Here is a 23,762-nt window from a genome sequence, read left to right on the forward strand (position 1 = left end):
AGAGAAGTTGCAAAAGGATTTAATAAAGCAAATTCCATCAAGTTTAGTTGCCAAATTTCTCAGGCAAGAATTTTGTAACCTTTTTGAGGAAAAGCTAAGAATATAAATTCTCTTTAAATAAGTAACTTCAGGTAAAAACTCTGCTGAAATTGGAGCACTTAATCCATGCTTTTAACAGCTCAGATATATACTATGTCTGTTCTTTCAGGTAGGTAGTAAATTATAAAACCTCAGAATTATGTTTCCAATTTTAACACTTAAACAAAATATTGTCCCATAAACACACTGCTATAAATGTAGTGTCACTGCTGCTCTGTAATGGAAATGGTTTCTAAAGTTCACACATCTTGATCTCTCTGTAACCTCCTGATAACTGCTTGAAAGTGTGAGGTGTGCCAGCAAAAACACTGCTTTATATTTTCTCTATTTCTTAGCACGTGTTAGCAACACTGATGAAAACAGAACACTGTTTTGGATCAGCTTTTGGGTTAACACAATATTGTTGCTGAGATAGTAATATGAACTTTGTTTCCTATTTTCATTTTCATATTAGGGGTCTATATTTTTGTACCTAGATAGAACAGTGATTAACTTAATTGAAGTCAGTGGATAGGTACGATTCCTATGTAGGTTCAAAAGTGCAGGTGTGATTGTCTCCAAAGGCACTTCTAGAGAAGTTTTAGGTTGATAAATTCTCTAGGTGTGAATGTGAATATTTAAAAAGATTTGCAAGGCATGTATTACAAGGCAGCAGGCGTGGACACAGACAAAGGTGTACTGCTCAGAGATTACAGTATCATTTAATATTTCAGGGAAACATTTTTTATTGCATATTAATAAATTCAATTTATATGTTAAGCTTGAATGCATTATTTTTCATTTGTTAATTCAGTAAAAATAATTTACCAATGCCCACAAATTTAAACCTTTTTTATTTATTAAATTTTCCTTCAAAAATATGAAACTAACTGGTAGTAGTGGTTATTATTACCCTAAGTATGTATGTATGTATGTTTGTTTCTACAGCAAGTGGGGCTTGTTCCCTGTGGAGTGACACTGCAGAGCTGCTTTATTTTGCTCTGAGGTACTGAAGTGGAGCTAGGGCATCCATCCAAACCCATGCTTGAATGAGCCAGTATTTTATTAATTGTACGCAGATGAGGAACTTACACTCTCTCACATTCGTTTTTTTAACTGTCACCTTTTTTTTTCCCCCAGATCTGCACAGAGACAACATATATAAATAGTCCCAAAACCACGAACTTTCTCATCAGTGCTATTTTTGTCAGTGATCTCTGATTAGTCCTGGTTCCATTATGAGAATTTTTGCATGTATTTTACAGAGGGTTTATACACTCTGGAAAGAAACATGAAGTTCTAGTGTTACCTTGTGAATATGGCTAAATATGACACCTAAAGGTAAAGTGTTGGGGGGTGTTTTCTCACTTTTACACACACACCCTCTGCAGGACTGCTGCACAGTAGTGATTTCACTAATGAGAAATGTGAGAAGAATGCTTTCTCTGTTGGTCAACCCTCTGTCTGACAGTGTCACACCCTTTGCTTCCTGCAGGTTTGGGAGAGGGACTGCTCCCAGAAACACAGGTAGGAGAGCAGAGCTTTGATTCTCAGGGTGGATGGTCTGCTGCAGAGGGTGCTTTTTGGGCAGTTTTTCCTTTTAAGTAGATGGAGCCCAGGAAAATTAAAAAAAAAATCTGTTTTGAACATTCAGTTGGCTGTTCAGAAAAGATCCATTAACAGGGCATTTTGCTTTAGATTTTTATTTGCCTAGATATTTTTTTACAAGATATGAGTAGCTGTTTTGTACGTGATACATGGAATTTCATCTTAACAAAATAAACAATATTAATAAACTACTCAGTTTTTACAGTGGAAAATACTGTTGTTGGTGAGCTGTCAGAGGTTTATAGTATGATTGATGAGATGGATTTAAGTACCTGAAAGTTCAAAAACTGCTTTGTAAAATATGTCAGTTGGGTTTTTTTATGGCCCCTTTTCATTTTCATGAGTCCAGGCGTTACTGAGTTGTGAGCAGTGTTTAAAGGCTGCTGGTGACGTTGAACTTTGCAGAGCTCAAGACTGATCCCACTGCTGTGACGCTCCAACACTTCACTCTGATACACTAAACAGGAGAGAAGCACAAGTAGAGCAAGAAACTCAGAAGCTGAAGTTAGTTCTGTTTCACTGTAATTCAGTAGTCAGTGATTACCCACGAGACTGATGATATCATGAGTGTGCCCGACCTTTTGGTTCAAAGTGGGTGGCCTCCTTGGCTTGCTACTGGGGCCACCCCTGGGAATGGTTTTCTGAATGAATGACTTTTTCAGTTGAGGAGGAGCTAGGGGTGATGAGGGAAAATCTGTGGTGAATGGCTGGCTCAGGCTCAGACTGGGTACTTGTTTTAGACAGCTATGGTGGTAATTGCTGCCTACAAGCCTTGGGGGGAAAAAAGGTATCAAGTATGATATGAAAACTGCAGCATACAGGAAACAACTGAGTTCTCCCAGGAGAATATAACCAGTGTGTTGTTTAAAGTAAGATAAATGTGTAATACACATAGCAAACTTTTTTTTTTTTTCCCCCTGTTCAGTCATTCTCTGCTTCCCCACCCTTTTTTCCTCAAAACAACTAAGGGAGGAGGAAAGGCAATTTTTTTGAAATGCACACATGCTTGCTAAATTTACCAAGCTTGCTTTTCCACCTCCTCCCTCCTCCGAGGAGGGAAATGCAAATTTGACAGTTGGGCAGTTTTTTATAAGAAATTATCTGTTCACACCATCGCTTTGCTTGGAGTACTCCACAATGCCACAATTGGGAAAATGTATCTAGAAGGGTGCAGGTGTTCATGTTTCTGGTTTCCTTGTCTATATTAAACAAAATTGAGTGTGCAACAAATGGTGACTTTCAATCTATAAGTCACTAACTACCAACTGTATAGAAGCTGTCAATATAGTAGGACGTAGAAGAAACTATGCTTCTCTAACTGCAGATGCACGCATTTCACAAGTGTGCTATCTTCCTTCTTCTTGATGGCTGAAAGCCATTAAAATTACTCAGGAGAATATTCTCAGGTTAGTAATTGAATTATGATTATATTCTTTAGGTAATCTGTTGACGTAAAAACTTACCTCCCTGGTCACATTGATAAGGTATCTATTTATTCTAAGTTTTAAAATTATTACAACCAAATCAGATTTGTGAAAGAGCTACTGCGTACTAATCACCTACAGCAGTGAAGGAGCCTGGAACTACCAAATTTTGGTCCTGTACAGGCTGTCTTCTGCAAGACAGATTGCATTTGCCAGGTTTCAGATCAAACTCTTGAAGGTCTTCTGAAAATTGTACAATTTATGCACCACATAAGTTGTTAATGCTGTCCATGTAATAAGATTCACAAGCATTTCCATTGTAATTCTAAGACTGAAAAAGAAAAATAAGAGTGTTTGATCTTTTATGGCTTCATGGGGGGAATTGCTGTTGAAAGGGTTTCTTCTTGAAGGACCTGCAGCAGAGATTTTGGGTTTGTGACAGCTGTGGCTTGGTGACAGCCTGGTATGTGCTCCTGAATGATTCTTCTGATGCATGTCCTGCTAGATGGGTGTATGTGATATTCTGTGGGTCCACTGGGAAGCCTGAGCTACACAGTGTAGTTCTCTTCCTCCTGTGAAACCTCAGAGCTAGGTAGTGCACATCGTAAACCATTTAGTTTTAAAGTGATCTGTGTCTTTTCCAACTCAAGGAAGAAAAATAATTACTTGATATGTGTGAATTCTTGCTTTGAAACCTACCCATTTCAGGCTTTTTCCTGTAGGTCTGCATTGGCCCTGATTTCCTATATATGGGCAATGTGGGATGGAATGAATGCAACTCACTATCATCTGCCTTATGCAAATCTTTTTTAAAAAGACAGTTGTTTGGTAATTGGTAATTGTGTAATGTACTGCAGATGAACAGTAAGCAGGGCAGAGAGGTAAATCGGTGAAAATGTCTAAATATCTCTCTAAGTAATTGAATACCAAGATTCTGTAAGAGATTTTTGCTTCCCCCTCCACCCCGAGTAGTTTAAAAGGTTTCCAGTTTTTTCGCCGTTCAGAGCTACTACTTATTTATTTGGAGAAATCAGTTTGTTTTTAAAGTCTGATTGCTTGGTAAGATGTAATGACATAAAAACTTACCTAAAACTGACTTTTTAGTATTTGTTAAGTCAGTATCATTTCAGCTGTATACAGCAATATATTAATTCCTATGTAATCCTATGTAATTTGAATCATCATATCAAAAGGAAAGCAAGATGCAGATTAAAATGAAAGATTCCAAAAAAATATTGCAATCTGTTTTGACACAGGGCATTAACTGCATTATCCAGACTGATGTGGCAGTACTGATTGAGCTTACCCAATTTACTTTGCCATTTGCCAATGAAATTTGGGGTCACTCTATCCTCTGCATGCTAGAGAGAAAAGTGTACAATGTTTGTTCAGACAGATCAATCCAGTGGAGAGCTGAGTCTGTGAAAAAGATGGTAATATTAGCTGGTCCTTTCTTAACAGTGGTAGGAAAATTGCCAAGCTTCTAGGAAGTTTACACCGCAGCTTATGTTTTAGTTGTCTCAGCTTAATAAATTCATGAATGATCAGCATTTTTCTTTAAGGTACTTTTGTTATTCTCTTTGATCATGCATTTGATATCTTACAGAGCCAAAGGGAATGTTTGTGATGAATGAGTCTATAGAAGTTAATAATTGCCATTAATGAATACTATTAAAGGTTGGGGTTGTTTTTTTGTTTTTTTGGTTTTTTTTAATATGTTGAATGTCATTCTCCCCTGCTTGCATGGTAACATTACTGGGTCTTTCAAGCTTTTGCTTCAGCCAGTGGTTACTTTCAATTAACAAAATGAGAACTCTGGCAGTCCTGCAGTAACACTAATTTAATGGGTTCTTGGGTGCAGCCACCTCTGAAGAGCTTGAACACTGTAAATGCCTTCACTGTGCTTCTAAGTGTTGGGTTTGTCCTCTCTCAAAATTGTAAAGACTTTTCAACCTGTGGTTTGTTTGTTTGTAGGGTTTGGTATTTATGGTATGCCTTACCTCTAACTTTTGCTTCCTTTTTCTTATTCCAAACCAGCATCTCTTTTTCCATATTCTCCTAGCTTGATTCCAAATACCAGTTGTGATTCATCCTGTTCACAAACTGCAGCCTGGAACCAGATTTGGGCTTACCTGCATTTGCTGTTTTGATTAATGAACATTCATCAGGGGAGACGCAATCAGCTGGGACGCAGGTCAGGTGAAGAGGAAGAAGAGAGGGATCTGCTCTCTTTTGTAGTTGCATTAGAAACAAATTAAGATAAAATACTCTGAGCCAAGTTTTGCAGCATGATGTATTAGATGAGTGTATGTGATGCACTAGTGTTTGTCAGTTTTTGTTGCTGAGAAGAAATAAAAGTATATTTGAGTGGTAATTTTAGGAACTCGATCAGCTGTGTGTTTTTTTCCTGGCAACTGGAAGGTTGAAGATGAAGTGAGTTCTGTTCAAATATTAGTGTATATAATAGTAGGACAAGACCATGGCATATAAGCTGATTTCTTTTTAAGAAGGACTCTGGACTTACCTTTCCTCTCATGACTGATATTAAGCATGGATTGATGAAATACTTATGGCAACATTGTTCTGGGATTTTGCAGGCTGAAGGTCATTTTAGACTAAAGACTACATGCATTATGATTTTTACAGCTGAGCTTTGTCTGTACGGCTCTTCCAGCTAAGAATTTAAGCTCATTACTTTGCAGTAAGATTGCTTGCTTTCTGACACTGTAACCTGATTTACAATGCATGCTATTAGTACTCTGTTCCTTCTTAATGAATATAATCAGGCTGAAGACACATGAAACACAATTGACGAATGCTGTGTATTGATTTTAAGCCTGGCCTGATTGACATACTAGAAGAATAGCCAATTTGCCAATAATAGGCTATTTGTGTAGCAAAATAAATGTTTAATCTTGACAACTATTTGAAATTACATTAAGGGGTCACTGCTCTAAGTGCATCTTAAAGAAGATCACTTACAAAAATCTATGCATCCCCTTATCACTCATATGCACATCTCCAAACATGTAAAGGAGCTGTTACAAGACATGAAATGAGAGCAAGTATAAAAGAAAGCATATATCCATCTTGGGAACAGGAGTTATCACTGAATTCTGGCACCATCCTCTTGGACATGCTCATTTCACTTCCACTGCCCAAAATTCACTTTCACTATCCAAAATCTGTTCAATACCAAAAAAAAAAAAAGATAATTAACTGCTGAATTTTGTTGTACACTTGGAGGTTCATATATATATATAATATATTAGAAAGTCAGTGTGGGAACTATGTTGTGCATGGTGGTTGGTTCTTGTTTGGATTATTTCTTACTTGTTGTAAAAGGTCCTGCTTGCAGTTCAAAGAACAGGACATTCAATGATTTTAAACCAGTCACTCAGTTGAAATGTGATAGTCTCTTTTATTTTGTGTGGTATTTTAATTTCAAAAATTGATGAGATCAATTTGTCTTGTGTAGCATTGGCCACCCAGGCAAGCAAAGTTGCAACTATTTTCTGGTCTGCTTTTATACTGAACGTATTTACAGGTCGCATTTCTCCATCACTTTAAGCTTCATCTGTAAAGTTGCCCTTTTTCCCATATGATGTGTTTATCTATGGATGCTTTATTTTTCTTCTTTTTTTTTTCTTGATAACCTGCTACTGCCTACTTCTGGCAGCTTCTTTAAATGCAGTTTGAAGTAACAGAAATGCCCAACAACTTAGCACAACTTCAGCATATTCCCTTTGAAATACATTTAAACTGTTTACTTTGAGTTGTGTTATGTTTAAGCTGGGCACTTGAGCAACCTTTCCTTTAAGCCATCAAGTGAGAGGAAAGCACGCTGCTATCAGATATGTACCTTCACATGTTTAGTTATGTAAAACTGAACGGGGACTGCAGTGGTGATTAGTTCAGCAGCTTTCTCTGGACCACGGGCATCATTCCCAGTACCCTGGCTGGCTTCCAGCTCAAGCAGTTGTACTCTGCTCAGCTACTTATTTCCACTGGATCCAATATTTAAGTCCACTTTGCTTTTTATGCTGTTATTGTGTTATTCCCCAGTGCAAGCTAAACTGTTTTTTCCCTTAGTTGGCAGCCTTTCTGGGTGGGTATGAAATAATCGCTATGAATAAATCTGTTCATAGAAAGCTTGTTAAGTGGCTGAGGTTCCTTGGTAGTCAGGTTATTTGTAATGTATTATGTGTTTATGTATTATTTCCTCTTGTAGGTTGATATAGGAGTGTGCATATTTACAGGCATAGTCCATAATACTTAATGGTGCACTTCTGAATAGACTAGTATTTTAAGAAGTATTAGAAATAACAGGACTATTTTGACACCATGCCTTCACTGATACAGGCAGAAAGGTTTATGTGCCTTTCAGAGGTTTTCATTACATTAGAAGGAACCTGTGTATATGCTCAGTCAATCAGCTGAGAACTCTGGTGTCACCTTGCTCTTTAAATGACATCTCTCATTCTTCATAGAATATGAATTACTTCCTTGTGAAATCTCCTGAATCTTGCATCTGGGGTTTTAACTGAAACAAAATCCATTCCCTAGCACCCCAAAATACCAAAACATTTGGAATGTGTTTCTAAAAATAAAGAAACGCTTGGTAGTTATGAAGTGGGAGTTTATCACAGATCTTTCTAGATGGCTGGAATTTTGAAACGTTTCTTTTATTATTTAAGCAATCAAAAAAATCAATTTTGCAAGAACCAATGTCTGTTAAAATTAAGTGTTGATTTTACCAGAAGAAAATAATATTTTGTACCAAAGTACAGAAGTATTGTACAAAATGATGCATACCCAGAATAGATCCTGGCAAACAAATATGCCTTCAAAGTACACACAATATTACATATTTCACAAATAACCTGTGTGATGCACAGAATGATTTGCACTTTTTTCATAACTTTATTTGGAGGGCTTTAAAAGTCCATAAATGACTTATGCAGTGATAAAGGGTTTGCAGAGCTGCAGCAAGCTCCCAGCAGATGGCAGGATATCCCAGTTTATCCCATCCAGCCAGACACTGGATGCAGCCTGGGCTGCCTGTGCATTTGTGCTTTTGATATGGTCCCTGACTTCATGTAATATACTTCAAATTTGAGCAGGTGCTTTTAAGGCCATGGAGTATTCCTGTTCGTTGCTTCTGTGAAACTTTTATGAAGAGTGACCTTACTTGGGAGTATTCTGAGTCACAGCCCTTTGTGCCAGGTTTGGGCGAGGCTTTTGGGAGCAGATGGTGGCCAGGTTCGTTCAGTGGAGGAAGGGTGCTCTGTGTAGGTGGGTGGTCACAGGGTTGCCGGGGCCACCTTGGCTGGGCCAGGTTGCAGAGGATGGTTGTGAGGTGAAAGAGATCCTGGCTCTCCAGATGCTGCTGAGATGTTCAAAGGTCACACCATGTAGCAGGGCTGTGTCCATGATAGTTAAAGGAAATCCATTTCCCCTTTAATGATTTAAGCAGCTGGCTGAGCTCAAGGTGAAAATTCCTCTTCATCTGGGGAGAGAGCAGATTTTTTTGGAAAGACCATTGTGTAATAGGTGAATATTAGATAATTTAGCCTGCTGCTGGGATTTAAGGCAAACAACCCTTCATCTGCTCCAGAGCCAATTATGTTAATGGTCTTGTGGATGTAAAAGCCATGCTGTGTGTCAGGCATGGGCCTCTCACACAGAATGTGTGTGAGCAGATAAAAGGGCTCCAGACATACAAGATGTGCCTGCTGCAGATTAAAGTTGGACGCTTTCTGTTGCATTTGTGCTGTGATCACTCAGCAAATATTCAAAACATTTTAATGAATATCAGTAACATTTTGATGAAGTATCAGAAAACTGAATTGCAATGTTATTGATAGTAGTTGTTTCAAGCTGAAATCAAAAGAAAACAGTATAAAGGGTAGGAAATAGTACAATTTAAGCCTTCCAAAAGAGAGTATAGCTTATGAACTGCAGGGTTTTGGTGTTTATGAAAACTGGGAATTTTTAAGTTAATAGTTTAGGTGATTATGCTCATGTCTGTTCTATGTCTTATGATATTAACCAGTAGTTTTAGAAAAATCTCACAGGTTTCATGGTACCCTAGTATCTTTAGGGCTATCCCTGTTACCTACATTCTGCAAAGGCACTAGCATCAGTGGATGGTGCTAACATAGGCTCATGTAAAACAATTTAATAACAGGCAAATAATTTAACTTACATCTATCTATCAATATAGACAATGATTTGAAAGTAACTGAATGTGTTTGAGTGCAGAGTGTTGTATTTTCAGATTTTGTAATATTTTTAGTGAGATGTTTTTATTATCAGGACTGATGAGCAGTGGTGGAGAGTGCTCTCTGTGCTGTGTGCTCATGTTTCCTGCAGCTGAGAGAGGAAGAAATGGAAGTCGGCCAGACAGAGAAGCTGAAATAACCCTTGTTTAAGCCCCACCTTCATGTCTAATTGTGTTACTCAGTAGCATCTGAATTAGCCTCATTAGAAATTAAACTCATCTTGGTCTAGGAAGTGAAATTTATTTTGTGGAGCCACTCAGCTGGCAGAAACCTACTTTGAAGTGAAAATTGGATACCCCTTTCTACTTTTGATGGCTTTTTTTATCCTTTGTATTGTCCCTTTCCTCGGCACTCCTCAGTTCTGGTGGCACTGATTTGTACTTAGCCTTCTCTAAATATTAAACCACAAAAATTAATGAAGTGGAGAGGTAGCTGTGAGTGGCAACAACCTTGGCATCCCTTTTGTTTCTTCTCTGTTGAGGTGAGCATGTCAACAACCGTCAGCAATCATGCTTATTTCTCCTACAGCAATGTGATGGATTGATACGGGTACCAAAATATGTTAGAAATTGAAATAAAATATGCACTTTTTTATAATTTATCAGCATTATGATGGCACAAAAAAGCCAGGCTTATGAATAATACAGAGATCTGCAGCAGGCATTATGTACTGTAGGTAATAAATGCAACATCTCTACTAGTCTACCAGGAGAGTTGTAAAGCAGAACGCATTAGTTCTGCTATGTGATAATAAATCAGTTTAGTTTGTCAGAAGGCTCTGGCTAACTTTTACTCTTGAGGTATGAAAGAGTGCAGTGCCATAAGGCTCTGGATGGTTTCTGATGTGTTTAGGCTGGCTCTGAATCTCCTGGGTAATGTTTAGAGTGAGCGATACGGTTAGATAACAAGTGGCAGTATTTCTCAGGTATCGATGTTGTGATGGCTCCCGTTGTTTTATTGCCTAGAGTGGCTGATTTTGTCCTAATTGGAACAGCAGCTCTTTTCTGATGTTTTGTGTCTCTATTTGCAATGTGGTCTCCATGTCTCTCTGAAGACTGTGTGAGAATGCTGAGTGACAGGCTGCTCTGCTCCTTGGACATCTTTTGGAGGGGGCAGATGTCAATTACCCTTTTCATTTTATGTGCCTAAGCATTGTTGTAGGCACTGACAGTAAAAAGCTATATTTGCCTATGCTTGCATGCATATCGGCTGATCATTTCTGCAAACAGCCCAGATGATGGCAACACAGAGTAACAGAAGCAGGCCTGGGCTGATTATGCAAGATTTGAGGAAAAATTACTTGTGTAAACTTCACTAAAATATGTGAGTTATCTTGGGTTCATTCATTTCAGTTTAATTTTCAGAGCATTTTGTGTTGTGGTGTTCTTAGGAAAGATAGTCTTTATAATCCATGCTTTCATAATTTGACCAATTAATTATTTAGATTTAAAATGATGGAGTTGTCCATTTTCTAGTGAAGAAATAACAACAGAAAATATAGCAAAATTTTATTTAGAAGTTTTATCAGCTGAACGAAATATGCTACAGTGTGTCTATAGTATGTTACAAGGTATTATTTTAAAAAGTATCTAACTACCTAATATTATGGGGAATGTGACTGTGATCTCTGCTATTTTGTATACTTTCAACTTGAAGAAACATTTATGAATTACTGGCTGTTATGTTTTGTTGTGTTTGCGAAGTCGTAATGGACTTTATTATCCCAAGTGATTAGAAGACCAGTCCTGTATTTCTGGCTATACCTTAAAATATTTGTGAAGGGATTGGTAAGATACGAATTTTGAGACACCTCCAATAAAGTTCCCATTGCACAGGAGCAGCCCAATAGCTGCTTCAGATACTCACATCTGCCATTGGCACTCTGACCACAACCTATTTTCCCTTTTCTTGTCGTCGCTGAGAGGGTGTGAGATCTTCCATCTGCAAAGAGCAGTGTGGTCCAGCAGTGGCAGTGCTGGGTTTCCAGAGTTACTTATTCCATTCTTCCTTATCCTTGAATGGGTCCTTTCACGGAATGTGATTCTCTATTGTGTAGTTTACTTTGAAGACCTTGGTATCAAGCCCAGAGAACTGTTTTTTACTCGCTGCTGCTGCACACCTAGGATGCTGCTGGGGAGGCAGTGGCACCTGGTACCTGCATGGTGGTCAGTGGTACTTCAGGGGCCCTCGGCTGTTTCTTTGACCCTGTGCGTGGTGCCACGCACAAACTATCACTGCTCAGTTGTCAGTGGAGACAGCAGAGTTTCTGCATGGGCTGGACAGAGCATCAGTTCTTTCTGCTGGCTGTAGAAAGGCAGGAGGAGTGGGGAGCTCCTGTGTTTACATGGAGATTTTGTGACTCCTTTTGCCTTCCCCATGGTACTCCTGGTGTTTCCCTGATCCAGGATAGAACACTGTTCTTGGAGTACTCCTCAGCGCCAGTGGCCTCTGAATCCATAGGAGTAGCTTGGCTTTGTACTCCATGGAGAGCAGCATCACAGTCTTTTCTGGGGGTTGATACAATGGAACACACCATTCTGTATTTTGGCCTGTCTACTGATATTACATTGCCTCAGCTAAAGTTTTCCCTGGCAGATTTTGTGGCTCTTGAATTACATCCATTCAGAATAATTGTTCTGTGCTTTCAGGGCTCTGAATGGTATAATTAATTTCATATTTATGACAACTCATCTGTAAACCTTCCATCTTCAAATAATGTAGTGACTTTTTTACTCTGGAATTGTTTGCAGAAAGTATTGTGTACTTTAAAGAATGACAATGTCTTTAAAATTATTCTTCTGCAACTCAGTGTTGTAACTAATATTCTTTCTCTTGCTAAGAAGTTAAATAATAATAAGCAGTTCCATTACTATATTTAACAAACAGCAGCGTGCCTTGTCTCACAGAAAATCAAACAAAATAAGGTACCTTTTGGGGCTCTATTTTGTTTTAAATTATTGGTGTGCTGTAACTCTTACTTTGCCTTTCACTTTTTAAAGTTCTTGTATTGTGTTCTTATTCCTGTGGTGTTCTCACCTTGGCCACAGTCACTGGCTGTTGCCACAGGTCCTGTTTTGCAATTTTATTTGAGGAGTCAAATGCCTAACCTGAAGTTCTTATTTCTATGTGATAGGTGTAATTTTCAGAGAAGACTCTTACAGAATCAGTGAAACGTTGTAGCCTTTTCTTGTCAGATACTGGAAATGAAGAATTTGCAGAGCAAGCTTTGTTGCTTCTTGCTGTGTGGAGCTGCTTTGGAAAATAAAGAGAAGACGATGTGCAGAAAAACTGAATGGCATTGCAAATTTTTATGATTGTCAATAACTGTCAATCACAATTTCCCTCTACTTGGGGAGATATCCCTAAAGCCTTTGGACTCTCTGAACAATTCTCTGTTTCATTTTGATTTATCCTTATTCCAAACAAAGACAAATTTCCTTGTTAACTGGATCTAGAAATTGATACAAGCAAGCTGTATTTGGGTTGATTGAAAGAACTGTGGGGACCACCACTCTTTTCCATGTAGCAGTCTGGTGTGCATGGTCCATTGTGCAAAGGTCCCTGTTGGTAGAGCCCCTGTGTCTGATGGCAATATTGAGGTCCTGCCTACACCAGCTGGTTCACTGCATGGTCACAGCATCACTGAGCCTGCTTTGAAGCATTCATTAACTTCCTTAGAAACTTTGGCCAAAATATTTTGCTTGACAGTTCCCAATTTTACTTTTTGAGATAACTTTTTATATTTTCTATATCACTAACACATTGTGAAGTCTTTGGTTATGGCTGTGGGCTTTTGGTGAAACAGTAATTGTCTTTGAGATCAAGCTGACTTTATCATAATACATCATGAAGTGTATGATCTGCTTCATCCCTGCTGAAAGAAGTTGCTTTACAAATTACAGTAGAATCTGACATAGACTATTTGATCTCATGGCTGAATGTGCCTTCAACAAAATATGAGCTAGAGTTTGTCCTTTGATCTCATTTGTCCTCTTCAAGCACGTTTCTGGAGTGTTTAATGTGCAGAATTCATTTTGCACAGAGTAATGCAGTGCTGCTGAAATGAAGTCAGTAACAAGTTTTAATGCTGAAAACTGAAGCTGCAGAGCATTATTGCACATGAACAGCTTAATCACAGACAGGCCTGTTCATACAGGTGCTTTGTAAAGCTGTTATTGAAAATAAAACACGAAGAATCTTCAAATCAGAGTTTGAGGAGTTTGGCACTTGAATACATTTTTTTCCTGGTTGTCTGTATGGCAGTTCAGATTTTCTTTGTCAGACAGACAAAGACATAAATTCTCTACTTACTATACATAATCTTCATATGTGTGAGAAGGAAGAAATAAGCACAAATAAAATCAGGGTCTTTCTGTATGTCTTACTAAGACATCGAATATATTTGCTGCCACTGATAATATTCTTGATTCTAGGAACTACATTAATGCATTAGGTTACAGAAGCTCCCCTGGAAGCAGAAGGAATAACACCTCCTCAAATTTAAGAGTATAATAGTAAATCATGAAGTGAATGAAGTGCCTGTTTGAAAGTTGAGGGTGAGGGTTCAAAGCCAGGTATTGAAATAAATAAGAAGGTTCCATGTCCTGTTTAAGTGGGAGAAATAACTACAGTTTTACTCACTAAAGGTTTCTGTTCATGCTGTGTGAGTGAGGTGGGGGGAAGAGGCATCAGTCAGGAAGGGGGCTGGAGACAAGGTGCTAGATTAGATGGTGTAAGGTAAAAGAGAAATAGTTTATGTCAAAGTGAGGAAGAAATAAGACCATGAGCAGGTACTAAAAGTCAGTAAGGATGAATGAGAAACTACAGGGAACCGAGGAAGTTGCAGAGCCAGAGCTCTGGCTGAGCTCCATTACACCAGGAGTCACTGTAGTCTCCAGCTCAGTGTTGAAGGCAGGTTCACACACACAGAGCTTTCTTCACAGGACCCATAGCCAATAAACCCCACTAACTCTTAGCAAAAAAAAAAAAAAAAAGTTACAGCAGGCAAAAATAAAATGAACAAATAGAAAGAAAATTCCCCCCCATGGCCAGCAATGTAGAACAGAGACAGGGTTCCTGGATCAGCAGCTTCCTTTCTTGGGAAGTGCATGGAACAGGAGTTAGAGGCCTTTGAAATAACAAGGAATACTTTTTTTTTTCAGAGGCTAACAGCACTTTCAAAGACACAACTTAAACCTCTTGATGCTACTGAAGAAGTTTTCTGCTAGCAGCTGGGTGTACCAACTTACCAGACCTGAATTTGGATTCTCTGCTCTTTTCGCTCTGTATGGTGCTGTAGCTGAATTGCTTTCCTCCATGATGCAACACAGACTGACACAATCCCTTGATGATGATGTCATGTTTGGATTTTTGGAGGTGGTCATGTTTCCTATGTTTTGCACCATGATGTGGCAGCACTCCTTGTGGCATTCTACCTCTCTGGGGTTCTAGAGAATTTGAATGGTGAATAGAGAATCTTAAAGCTACCAAATCTGCCTCATAATTTATCTTTCTCAGCTCACATGTAAATCTGGGCTCTGACAATGACAGATGCCCAATTCTGACTTCCTGCTATTTATTTTCCTTTGGTCAGAGTTGTTTGTTTTTTGATCTACTACTGCCCTTCCTGCCTTGGAATTTTGCCCTTAAGCTTTGCATACAAATTACCTGATATGATTATTTCCATGATAAAAAGTGTCTGAAAATGTAAAACACACGTGCAAAAATAAAGATAGGTAACATATGCCCAATGGCACTCTTTCATGAACTCTTGCTTTGCACTAGAGTAGAGTGAGAGGAATAATGTATTATGTAAGTACAATAAATATTTCCTTATCCCTAAACACTTCTAAATCTTCAGCAGGGTCTTAGGAAAGATTCTGTATAGCAATCTATAATTAGAGTCAAACTTTCTATATTAAAAGTTGGCGGATTTTTTTCCCAAACTACATGTACAGATACAAGACTTTATTGGGGGCTATTCCTTCAATGGTATTTGCATATAGGTATTAAAAAGTTTATCCTCTTTCATGTGCAAGTTTACTAATACTTCAACACAGCTTCTTTCACAGCAAGCCAGCTGATAGTTTATAGCCCACAAAGGGTCTGTCCTAGGTGGCGATTACAGTGGAAAAAAATCAGATCCAAGATGCTTCTTGAAATTCTTTTTTTGTTACAATATTTTGGGTTCAAACTCTGAATATGAAAAAAAAAAAAGAATTAGTAAGTTTTTTATAAGGTTACATTTCCTCTGCTGTTAGTTTACGATCTCACTTCTTGCTGAAGTATTCAGCTTATTTGTGAAAGCAAGTGAATTAAATCACTACACAACTGCTTTCATATATTTGAATTTCTTCTTGAAGTCAGTTGCATCATCTGATGATTTCTGGCTGATAGGTAAAAGGAGGATGACCTGCAGGTGAAAACATTAAAGTAAATTTTGGCCTTGGGTTTTCTCAATTCCTGTGCAGATTGGCTTTTCTGGAAAAAGACATAATAATTACAATATCTTTATATGTTCACTGGTATAATTCATTCTTCACATGTTTCTTCCTGTTTCCTGTAATGAATCATTAATCGTCCCAGTCCTCTTTCAAATACTTGAGTTTTCTTCCTTTTTTTTTTTTTTTTTTGGTAAAGCCATTTTTAAAGTCCTCAGAATTATTTCAAGATTCATAAATGTATCATATCACCAAAAAAGCTTGCCCTGTAGCTTTATGATTAATTTCTGCAGCCAGATATGTTCTTCCTTTTTCCTCCTAGTTCCAGTCTCTCTGTATTCTTTTTCTCTGAGTTCTCCAAACTGTTTCACAAAAGCAATATTGCCTCTGTGAAAACACAACGATCCAACAGTCACAGCTAGAATTGTGTATAAGTTTGGGGTAACAGGAGTTTCTTAAAGCTTTTCTTAATGTGAGACCCTTAAAAATGGAGTAGCATTGTTTAGGTATATTTTTATTTTGGTAATAGAATTATCTTTGGCTAAAAATGCCGGAGTATTATGACCTAAATTTTTGTGTATGTTTAAAAACTGCCCCTTAAGGATTAATTCTTTCTAGTTTACATAGTGTAGGCAGAAAGCACTGTTACAAAAAGAACAATTTTCCATTTAAGATATGTGACAAATAGAGACTAGATTAATTTTAATTTCCTATATCCATCAAAGCATATATTTTAACTTGTTTATATTAGAGGAATGGAGTGCTCTATATAGTGCCTTTTCATTTAAGACAATTTTTATATTTTCATGTGAAAAGAAAAAAACAAAACAAAAAAAAACCAAAAAAAAAAACAAAACAAAATAGAGTGTACCATGTTGCTAACTATAGGTGTGAGAACACTGATTCTAAATTATTTGGTCCTATCTGGTCTTGGTTCCAGTGTGGACATACGCTCCTGAAAGGGTTCAACTTGCTCTTAAGTTTAAACTTCCCTTTTTCCTATTATCCAAGCCATTCTTCCAGTAGGAACTTATTTAAGCTCTTGTGACATTTCAGTATTGCCAGACCTGCAGGTGTTGAAGTTGTGCCCATAATGGCAGGTGTTTAAAGTTAGGGACTTAATTCTGTAACAAAAAATCTCTTCTAACAGTGCTCAGCATGCATGGTGAGCTGTCAATTGGTCAATCTATTGCCAAGAAAAATCTGGACATTTCTGCTTAGCCTGCTCCATCACAACCAGTTCATTTCTAATGGTTCAGTTCTGCAAGGTAGCCAGAGCCTTAAGTGTCCACCTTCTCTGTTCAGAGATGGGGACATACTCTTTGCTTGAAAGATCTTTGGAGAAGAAGCTTCACACACCCAAGTTTCAGCTCCAAAGGGCTAAGACAAATAACCACTTAAGTGATTTCTGGGAATGTAAGGAATAAAAAGCATGCATAGTTTAGAAGGTCATGGTCTCTGGCTTTCTTTAGTTTTTTTTTTAAATTTTTTATTTTTAATTTTTTTTTATTTTTAAACTATAGCTTTTAGCAGTATTTATTTTGTTGTTGTTCTCTTGGATTTGCAACTCAGCCAAACATAAGGTCAGCAGTTTTTATTGTTAAAGACCATTTAGGAGCTCTTATTTATTGATATCTTGCATAATTTATGTTTTCTGTCTCCAGATAGGAATACACAATGTAGGAGATAGTATAGGTTTCTAGTGATGTACCGAGTGGGGAAGCAGTGCAGAACAATGGGTTGATATTATATTAGCAAAAGTAATGACTAGATGTGTATCTTCCTTTAATCATTGAGCTGTTTGTTGTGACTCACCACTGACCTCTTTAAGAACAATTTCCTTTTCATACACATACATGTGGATGGAATAATACCTTTCCTAGGTAATTATGCCTCATGTAGATAGTATCTTGGCCAGGCAGATGTAAGAATTGTGAGTTGACTCACCAGTTTCTAAAACCAGCAATCAGTTTCTAGGGAAGCTTTAGAATTCAAATTATTCTCTAACTGGAATAGGAAAATATTTAATTAAAATAAAAATCTCTTCTACACCCTTTCTGTTATGTAGTATTTCTTTGCCTTGGGGAAACACCAAGAGACTTTTAGTTTTCACAGTGATCATTATGATTTCTTTGAAAATGACCCTCTAGAAAGATTCATTTAGCCAGGTCACATATTCAGAATATGAGGGGATGTAGGGGAAGTCATTAAAAAAAACTCCATAACCTATTAGTAGTCCCCATGAGCTCATACCTAATATCAAAAGGTATTTCCAGTAGTCAAAAGCTACTGACCAAATAATGACCCTTTTTCCCCTAAGATCCAAAAGGCAATCATATTCACAGTGAGGTATAAAACACAGGATGCTGAACATGGATTAACAGTGTTTTAACTGAACCTGTTTATTTAAACAGGTAAAAACTTGTGTAGGGGGAAATCCTTCCTAAACTGGAACATTTTACTTCATATTTGGAGTAGTTTGCCTTTCCATCTGCTCATGTTTAACTTGAAAACTGGTCCCTGGGTGCACTGAGAAATCATTACACGATTATGTGCCTTCAGCTTATTCTTGCAGTTTCACTGATGCTGATGTTAAGCAGATAAAATTAACGCTTTTATTTTTCCCCTGTATTTGCTGCTTCTTTTCTAGAATGGGTATTTTCAGGGTTGTGCACTATGCAACTTTCTTTGCACCAAATAGTTCTCAACAAAAGGAGAGTTGCTTCTGTTTTCGTGAAATGTAGGATTTCTTTGCAACTTACTGGCTGCTTGTGATGGTTTTACTGTGGCTGGATGCGGGATACCCACCAAAACCAGCTCTATCACTCCCTTCTGCATCTAGGCAGGGGAGAGAAAGTACATTGAAAAGATGATGAGTTAAGGACAAGGAGACAACACTCACTGATTGCTGGCACAGAAACAGACTTGACTTGGGGAAATTAACTGAATTTATTACCAATCAAAATCAGAGCAGGATAATGAGAAGTAAAATAAATCTTAAAAGCACCTTCTCATCACCTCTTCCTCCTTCCCAGGCTCTCCCTCCTCCCACCCAGTGGGATAGCGACACAGGGAATGGGGGTTACAGTCAGTTATTACTTTTTTTCTTCTGCTGCTTCCACCTCCAGGAAAGGAAACCTTGACCTGCTCCAGCATTGGATCCCTCCCACGGGAGATAGTCCTCCATGGACCTGTCCTGTGTGAGTCTCTGCCAAGGGCTACAGTTCATCATGAGCTGTTCCAATGTGGGTCCCTTTCCACAGGATTGCTCCTTCAGGAACAGCCCGCTCCAGCGTTGGTCCCCCACAGGGTTACAAATCCTAAACTTGCTCCAGCCTGGGCTTCTGTCTCCATGGAGCCACAGGTACTGCCAGGAGCCTGCTCCTGTGCAGGCTTCCCACAGGTCAGACTCCTTCAGGCATCCAGCTGCTCTGGTGTGGTCTCCTCCACTGACTGCAGGTCAGTCTGTGGATCTCCACGGGCTGCAGGGGAATCTCAGCTCTGGTGCTTCCTGCCCCTCCTTCTCCACTGACCTTAGTCTCTGAAGAGTTGTTCCTCTCACTTACTCCTCTCTTCTCTGGTCAAAATTACTTCTATGCAATAATTTTTTCCTCCTTGAATCTGTTATCCCAGAGGTACTACTGCCATCACTGATTGGCTCAGCCTTGGCCAGGGCAGGTCTGTCTTGGAGTCTCCTGACATTGGCTCTGCTGGACATTGAGAAGCTTACAGAAGCTTCTCACAGAAGCCATCTCTGTAAGCCCCTGCTCCAAAATCTGACCATACAAACCAAATACATGCTATGAGGTGTGCCATGAAAGACAGTACAGTTTAAATTTTTCTCTTCTTCTGTTCTTTCCTCACTTCCTTCAATTTATATTTATGCTTACACCAGTTCCTTATTAATATTAAAACTGTCATAATAGTAAAACTACTGCAGTGTATAAATTACTGTATATTAGTGTAGTTTGAATCAAAATGTGAGCACCTGCCAAATTTTGTCCAATTTTTGTTCAGCTTAGCTGAACTTTTTTAAAACTTCACAGTCAGTTAAGTCATACCTCTTGGTTAAATTGGCATTGCATTACATGCATAAGAATATTAATACCTTCTTACAATTTCTTCATAAAACATTAAAGCAATCGGGATAATAAGTGTGAAGAGAATGCAGAAGAAAAGTGCAATTATCTTCTCCTGTGAATTTTTCACAAAGTAAATCTGACCTTGCGGATTGACCCACATCTTTATTCTGCAAATCCTATTTGGTAACCTAGAGCAAAGGTGGCCAGTGATAGTGGGTATGTGAAGCAAATTGTCTCAGAATCACATCAGCCTTTTGAAGATTATCAGCTTGTTTGACATTGTTTTATGTGTCACTTCACTTGCAGATGCAGTGTGCTCACTGAATTTAATCTGAAATTCAGAATTCCTCCTGTCCATGGAATTGTTTGTCACCCTTTCTCTGGAATGTGGCTGTGGATTATTCTAAATTCAGATTTGTGGCTTAATGGGAAATTGGCACTTTTTAAAGGTTTGCTTTTTAAGTGTTTGATTGTATATCTGTCTGTAGTGCTTATCATGTGGGATTTTCAAACACTATAAAGCCATGGTGCATTGCAGAGAATGATCAAAATTACCTGTATAATTCTTCCTTCATATCTTACAGTTAATGAATTAACAGCATCACACCTGTCAGTACACTTGCAGGAAACCCTTCATTTCTTAATCACAGTTTGTTTTCTATATAATTAATGCTGTTTGCCACTCTTTTACTATATTCTCTACTAAGACAGCAGACAGCTGAGTGTTGCCAGGTCTCGACTTATGTTCTCTCTGTATTATCACATCAAATGAAAGCTTTCAAACTCTATATTAATTAAAGCAACTGGAGCTTGAATTGAGTTCAGCTCTAGCTAATTCCCTGCTAAGTACTTCAGTCAATCTAGAGATTGCTTGGTAAGTCTAATTATACTCTTAGGAATATATGGGACTGAAAGGTCATCTCATGTTGACTATAGCTATAGACAAAGTGACATAATGAATCTTTAACCCATCAAGTTTATCTTTTGGAGGTATTACCAAGTATGGTATGATGCTGGATCAGGTGAAGTCATATGTGAATTTTAACAAAAAATTAAAGAAAGTGAAGATGGCATTACATGGTAAATGCAAATACTTAAGAGTATATGTGAGTATGGCAGAGGACTCAGCTGGATTTTAAGTACGTGAACATACATTCTCATTTTTAAGTTGCATTTCTCTCTTTATGAAGATAATCTTATTTGGTAGGGACCATAGGAATATAATTTTGAAATACTATGGGATGTATTTAAAATGTAAATCCAAAATTTGCATATCTGCTTGTATCACTGGAGATGATGCGACTCATGTATGAAGCAGAACTGCATTGGGTCGCTTGAGTAGTTGTGTTTAAAATATTAATCTGATTGGTTTTCCAGCAGCCAGCCCATGAACTTGTATGACAAAACCAATTAAAACATTGAAATAGAATGCACTGCACTTTAAGAACACAAATTGTTATTTCTTTACTTTGGTAAGAAAGGAAGTCAGGAATTTTTTGCTATGAGCTTGATTTCAGAATACAGAGTGTGTGCTTTGATGGGAGAAGCATGTGTGTGCAGAGATGTGCTCATAAAAAGCAAGTTGAAGGCGGGACCTAGTTAAGCTGCATGTATGAACAGCATTACTCTCTGTGCTGTAATCTCTCCAGTGATTAGTCAGTGAAAAGTCAGTATGACTTCAAACCTGAAAATAGTGCCCTGTGATAAGATTGATATGACTGAAAACAGAAACAGGATAAGAAAAGGACAAAAGCAGGTTAGTTGGATGAAAACTTTCTCAATTTTACACATGGATTTAAAGCATTTTTCATGGGGAAAAAGAAAATAAACCTCAAACGTGTGTCATAAAATCTCAAGAAAATTACTCTGTAAAATCACCTTCTAAATTATGCTGCATCATATTTCACTGAAGGTAACAATCAGCTAGAGGTTTATTGATTTATTGTCCAATTTCAACTAAGTCAGAAAATAGTGGGATATTGTGGCAGCTGTCATAAATGCATGAAGTCCTTTCCTTCAATTCCTTGTTTTTCAGTATATATCAATATTCCATTGTAAAACTACTCTGACAGGGAAAAGTTGCCTCCCCCTTCCCTGTAAAGGAATATTCCTCTGGCAGGTGAGCTGCTCTTTACACGCGGCTTGCACAAGGTCAGTCTTCCAAGCTGTTTGTTCAGAGTATAGTTTTATCCATCACAGAGCAGATAAACACCCTAATATTCTACTGTCAACATATTTGTTATTTGAATGCAAGAAGTTAACATAGATATTGTCATCTGAAAAAAACCCGCAGTGCAACACATGAATGTTGTGCCAGAAGCTTTCACATAAATTTTATGGAAGAACTCCTTCCAGAAGCTTCAGTCTGATACTCATAAAATCAAAGCCTTTTTTGAAGTGTATGGTGAGTAGAGAAATGCTGCAAGCTTCATTTAATTTCCTGGCTGACTTTGTACTTATTCTCTGTTGAAGGATTTTTGTGTATTTTCTTTGATTCTGAAGTCAAGTCTATTCATCACCTCTTAATGCAAACCCATTTTAAAAAAGTTACCACTGTAGCTTCTGATATTCTCTTGTGCCTAAACAGTGACCCTCTGCAGCTAAAATCGAATGCTGAATTAGCATAAAATTGATGATGCACATATAAATGGAGCTTCTATTATCTTGATTGTTTTTTACTGGCTTGTGGAGGGAAAGAGAAATAAGTAAATCAGGTTGATGATGATGATGGTGTGTACCCATTGTAAATGAAAGCCTAGTCAAAGAATAGCCATAGATAAATTACAGTTCTTACTTTTGCAAGATATTACGACATGAAATCCAAGAAGAATTCTCAGTCAAGTCTCTGTTCTAAAGGATGAGACTCGTGATTATCCTTAACAGATACTAAGGAGTCTGAAAACCTCCTGTGTTGGTGTTTTCCCATTCTCAATTGACTAAAAGGCACTGGAAGGAGTTATTATTATAGCTGTGGCTTTGTGTTTTGGTTTGTGTTTTTTTTCCCAGTCTATTCTCATGGAGCAGATTAGGATTTATTCTCAGTGAACACAGAAAACAGCTAATGGTCACCCGGCTGTAAGTTTCCCATACTGGAAGGCTATTATTTTCTCTCTTGTTCTTCTGGTAAAATGCTGTCACCCCAGACATTTTTTCCTGTTGGTGTCTAGTCAGTTGTTCCCAATATATTTATGTTCATGTGCATTGTCTAGTCCTGATTTTTTAAAAATAGTTCTTAAAATTGCAAAATTTTTGTCAATGCAGTGACATTTGCAAGGTCTGTACACATACAAACTATTTTCATATAAGCCATTCATGAAATTGGCAGGTTTACCAGAACCTGAGACAAGTCATTGCGGTTCTTCTTTATACTTTTTCTCAGCTTGATGGAGAAGAGCTGATAAATCCTTTAAATTGAGTGCAATTCAATCTTGACCATATTTCTCTCTTCTGCTTCTGGGAATGTCACGTGTGACAGCATCAACAGCTTTAGTGGTCAGGCTATATCACATCTACTGCCTGTTCCTTATTCACTACAGCAGTTGGTCTGTCAGAGAAGGAAATGAGGTTGGCCTGACTGATTTCTTCTTGGAAAACCCAAATTTTCTGTTCCCTATCACATTATTATCTTTAAGGCCTTTAAAAAAAGATTTTTAAAATAATTTGTTTTACTGTCTTTCCAGTTATTAAAAGTAGAGCATTGCTTTTCACTCCTTTCTGACTGCTGTCTCCATTTTTATGGACAGGTGCTGTGGTTGATCTCTTGTCTCCAAATTCTTCATTCTCTCTGAACTCTCAATGAACTTCAATTGGATCATTATGCACTGTACAGTGACCACCACCAGGCCT

At 37.9% G+C, this 23,762-nt stretch overlaps 1 protein-coding gene across 1 annotated transcript in view; it reads left to right on the top strand.

The window, feature by feature from the left end:
* Positions 1 to 23,762, top strand: part of PDZRN4 (PDZ domain containing ring finger 4) — a 228,379-nt gene that overhangs the window by 51,316 nt on the left and 153,301 nt on the right. The window lies entirely within an intron of this gene.

This window comes from Cinclus cinclus, chromosome 4 (assembly GCF_963662255.1).
Source record: "Cinclus cinclus chromosome 4, bCinCin1.1, whole genome shotgun sequence".
NCBI classification, from domain to species: Eukaryota; Metazoa; Chordata; class Aves; order Passeriformes; family Cinclidae; genus Cinclus; species Cinclus cinclus.